The sequence below is a fragment of the Rhinopithecus bieti genome, unplaced genomic scaffold, assembly GCF_001698545.2.
Source record: "Rhinopithecus bieti isolate Rb0 unplaced genomic scaffold, ASM169854v2 scaffold_2723, whole genome shotgun sequence".
Taxonomy (NCBI): Eukaryota; Metazoa; Chordata; class Mammalia; order Primates; family Cercopithecidae; genus Rhinopithecus; species Rhinopithecus bieti.
In genome coordinates, this window is record NW_016804119.1 from 987,395 (window position 1) to 992,460 (window position 5,066).

The following is a 5,066-nucleotide window of genomic DNA, read 5'->3' on the forward strand; positions in this document are numbered from 1 at the left end:
TTAAAGGTCCACATCGATCCACAGACCTAAGGTCCATTTATTTCTGACTCTTGGCTTTTCCAGGGGGTGCTCTAAATAGATGTTGAGGAGGCAACCCTTGGACCCTAACAAAAACAGCAGGCTCCCTATGCTTGTGAAACTCAGTAAACCCCTTTTCCAGCTGAGAGCTCTTCTCCCGCTTGCAATGGCCCATTATACCTGTGAATCACCGGGCCTGTTCCCTGTCTGCAGGGATGAGGTTTAGAAGGACACACTTTGGATGCAGGGCAAGCGAGTCCCAAGCTGGGACTCAGTCTGTGAGGATTGGCTTCACGCAGGAAAGAATTCAAACACAACTCTCTCCAGTCCAGGCCTCCAAGATGACAAAGAAAAGAAGGAACAACGATTATGCCCAAAAGGGTCATGACCACGTGTAGTCGATTCACTGCACGAACTGTGCCCGACGCGTGCCCAGTGACAAGGCCATTAGGAAATTCGTCATTCGGGCCAGGCATGGTGGCTCACGCCTGTAATCCCAATGCTTTGGGAGGCCGAGGCGGGTGGATCATCTGAGGTCAGGAGTGCGAGACCAGCCTGATCAACATGGTGAAACTTCATCTCTACTAAAAAATATAAAAATTAGTGGGACATGGTGGCAGGCACGTGTCATCCCAGCTACTCGGGAGGCTGAGGCAGGAGAATCACTTGAACTCGGAAGGCAGAGGTTGCAGTGAGCCGAGATCGTGCTACTGCACTCCAGCCTGGGTGACAGAGCAAGACTCCATCTCAAAACATAAAAAAAGAAATATGTCATTCGAAACCTAGTGGAGGCCACAGCAGTCAGGGACATTTCTGAAGCGAGCGTCTTCGATGCCTATGTGCTTCCCAAGCTGTATCTGAAGCTGCGTTACTGTGTGGGTTGTGCCATTCACATCAATGTAGTCAGGAATCGATTTCGTGAAGCTCTCAAGGACCAAACACCCCCATTCCGATTTAGACCTGCAGGTGCTGCCCCGTGACCCCCATCAAAGCCCATGGAAGGAGCTGAGTCCTTAAAGACTAAAAGACTATTCTCTGGAGAAAAATAAATTGGAAATTGTACTTAAAAAAAAAAGAGAGAGAATTCAAGGGCAAGCCAGTGGTAGGGTAGAAGTAAACAGCTTTACTGAGGCTGCAGAGTTACAGCTCCATGACTGCTCCTATGAGCAGTGCTGCCCCGTAGGCAGAGAGCAGCAGCTCAGGGCAACTTTGCAGTCACATTCACACCTACTTTTAATTACATATAGATTAAGGAAGTGGCTTATGAAAAAACAAAAAAAAATTGTTTTTGTTTTTGAGACAGGGTCTCACTCTGTTGCCCAGGCTGGAGTACGGTGGCACGATCTCAGCTCACTGCAACCTCCGCCTGCCGGGTTCAAGCCATCCTCCCACGTCATCCTCCTGAGTAGCTGGGACTACAGTCTTGTGCCACCACATCTGGCTCATTTTTGTATTTTTTGGTAGAAATGGGGTTTCACCATGTTGGCCAGGCTGGTCTCAAAATCCTGACCTCAGGTGATCCACCTGCTTTGGCCTCCCAAAGTGCTGGGATTACAGGTGCATACTGCGCTGGCCTATGCAAAAGTTTCTAGAGAAGGGTAGTAACTTTTGGGTCCTCAAGTCATTGTCCCAGAAAGGGACGGAAACACCCAGATGTTACCAGGGCAGTGGTAAACTGACATGACACACTGGGGGGTGTGTCTTATGGAAAGCTGCTTCTACCCTGTCCCTGTTTTTTGTTTTGGGGTTTTTTGTTTGTTTGTTTGTCTTCTTTTGTTTGTTTGTTTGAGACGGAGTCTCCCTCTGTCACTCAGGCTGGAGTGCAGTGGTGAGATCTCCACTCACTGCAACCTCTGCCTCCCAGGTTCAAGCGATTCTTCCACGTCAGCCTCCCAAGTAGCTGGGATTACAGGTGCGGGTCACCACACCCAGCTAATTTTTGTATTTTTAGTAGAGACGGGGTTTCATCATGTTGGCCGGGCTGGTCTCAAGCTCCTGACCTCTGGTGATCCACTCGTCTTGGCCTCCCAAAATGTTGGGATTACAGGTGTGAGCCACTGCGCCCAGCCCCCAACCCTGTTTTAACTAGTCCTCAGTTTGGTCCGGTGTCCAAGCCCCACCTCTAGAGTCAAGTCCTGCCTCCTACCTCCCTTTGAGAAGATGGGGCAACGGCCTGTCCCCAAAACAGCCCTTATTATGGCTGGCAAGATCTTGCAGGGTACAATGGGAGGGACGGAGAAGAGTGGGGTTGCATGGAGAGAGTTTCTATTACAGCCATAAATCCTTTGTCTCTCAGAATCGTGGACACTCTTCCCAATAATAGGCATTTTTTCCAAAAAGCGTTTCTTCAAGGTTTCCTTTCACAAATCCAAGGCATGTCTGAGACGCTCTTTCTCCAGTTCTAGTCTCCTCTCCCACTCTGTGAATTATAGCCTCTTCCTGTTCATTTATTATTCATGATTACGGTGACATATCCGGCCATCTAATTCATTGTCTCCAAACGCTGACTTCATCTCCTTCCTTAAATGCTCATCCAGCTGGAATTTCTTCTGAGAAAGTTCTGGGCCTCACATTGGTGTTATCTTCCCCTGAACAGGCATGATCCGCTTAGAACTTTATTGGAGATCTCGTAAAAGAGCCCTTCGGAAACAATCAGGACCTCCACGTGTCACCAATCACTCAGCACGCAGAGAGGACAAATGAATGCTAAATGCAATTGCTGGCTCCCGCCGGCACCGCAGAGAAAATCCAAGGTGTCGTCCTGCAGCTTTCCCGGGGTCAGAAAGGCTCCAAACACACCCCCCGGATCCCAAGAGTCCATCCTGACCACGAAGGTCATTGACTGCCTGGGGACAGTGGAGGATGGGCCAACATCTTGAATTCCTGCAGGGAGACAAGAGGCTGTCCACCAGCTGAGAAGGGAGATGGAGCAGGGACCTCTTTTTTAGGGGCCTGGGGACCCCACAGCATGGAAATTAAGGAAAATTCTGGTTCTTTCAAGGGAAATTCCAGGCATCTAGCTAGCCCCAGAAGTAAATAAGTCAATTGTTAAAACAAAAGGTAGCAGTAGGGCTGGCACGGTGGCTCACACCTATAATCCCAGCACTTTGGGAAGCAAAGGTGGGTGGATCACCTGAGATCAGGAGTTTGAGACCAGCCTGGTCAACATGGTGAAACCCCATCTCTATTACAAATACAAAAATTAGCTAGGCATGGTGGCGCATGCCTGTAATCCCAGCTACTCGGGAGGCTGAAGCAGGAGAATTACTTGAACCCAGGAGGCGGAGGTTGCAGTGAGCCAAAATCGTGCCGTTGCACTCCAGCCTGGGCAACAAGAGCAAAACTCTATCTCAAAAAAAAAAAGTAATAGTAGCCTAAAACAATAAACCAAGCCAAGAAAGTAAGAGTTCCAGAGATGTTTGCTTTACCTATAGAAACTTAAGATAACATCTTCCCGTATGTCCCTGAGCTGTGTTTCAGAAACCTGGACCTCCACTGAGCGCCTGAGGTAAGGGGGAACTATAGACTGAATTCTGAGCACCATTCTTTGGTCTAAATTTCTTTCTGAGGGACTTGGAGGGCATCACACCCCCGAGACAGTTAACGTTTTTCTCTACTGACCCCAAAGTTTTAAACAAAGCTTCTCTTCCTTAACCAGTTGCAAATCAGAAAATCTTTGAGTCCACCTATGACCAGTAAGCCCTCGCTTCAAGATATCTCACCCTTTTAGGCCTAAACCAATGTGTAACCTCTGTGTATTCGTTCACAATATTGCCTGTAGCTTCCGCTTTTCTGAAATTTACCTCTGCCTTTAAAACTTTTGCCTGCAAGCCATCGGTGAGCCAGGATTCGAGCATTTTGCTACTGGGTCCTTCTCACTTGCCATGCTACAAATAAATGCCTCCCTTCCTCCTTCCCTCCCTCCCTTCCTTCTTTCCTTCCTTCCTTCCTTCTTTCCTTCCTTCCTTTCTCCCTCCCTCCCTTCTCTCCCTCCTTCCTTCCTTTCTTCTTTCCTTCCTTCCTTTCTCCCTCCCTCCCTTCTCTCCCTCCTTCCTTCCTTTCTTTTCTTTATTTCCTTCTTTCTTTTTCCTTCCTTCCTTCTCTCTCTCTTTCTCTTTATTTCTTTCCTTCTTTCTTCCCCCCTCTCTCTTTCTTTTCTTTAAGAGGGTCTCACTCTGTTGCCCAGGTTGGAGTGCAGTGGTACGGTCTCAGCTCACTGCAGCCTCAACCTCTCCAGCTCAGGGAATCCTCTCACCTCAACCTCCCAGATAGCTGGGACTATAAGCACACACCACCACGCTCAGCTGATTTTTTGTATTTTTTGTAGAAATGGGGTTTTGCCATGTTGCCCAGGCTGGTCTTGAACTCCTGACCTCGGGTGATCCACCCACCTAGGCCTCCCGAAGTGCTGGGATTACAGGCGTGAGCCACCACACTTGGCCTATATTTTTGTTTTGTTTTTAAGATGGAGTCTTGCTCTGTCGCCCAGACTGGAGTACAGTGGCATGATCTCAGCTCACTGCAGCTTCCGCCTCCCAGGTTCAAGGTATTCTCCTGCCTCAGCCTCCTAAGTAGCTGGGACTCCAGGCACAAACCACCACGCCTAGCTAATTTTATATTTTTTTAGTAGACTCGGGGTTTTATCATGTTGGCCAGGCTGGTCTTGAATGCCTGACCTCAAGTGATCCACCCGCCTAGGCCTCCCAAAGTGTTGGGATTGCAGGCATGAACCACCGCGCCCAGCCAATATATTTAGATACACAAATACTTACCATTGTTTTGCAATTGCTGGCAATATTCAGTACAGTCGTATGCTGTGCAGGTTTGTAGCTTAGGAGCAACAGGCTACATCATCCAGCCTAGGTGTGTGGTAGACCACACCATCCAGGTTTGTATCCATACACTCTATGATTTCATACAACCATGAAATTGCCTAACAATGCATTTCTCAGAAAGTATCCTTGTCGTTAAGCAACATGTGACTCTCTATATGAGTTAATAAATATGTTAAAACTGACCAAATTGTATGCTTTTTTTTTTTTTTTTTT

General features: G+C 48.0%; 1 pseudogene; it reads left to right on the forward strand.

Moving 5' to 3' along the window:
* The first annotated feature begins 359 nt into the window (after nt 1–359).
* On the forward strand, nt 360–1,067 carry LOC108523582 (40S ribosomal protein S26-like; annotated as a pseudogene).
* Nucleotides 1,068–5,066: the final 3,999 nt, after the last annotated feature.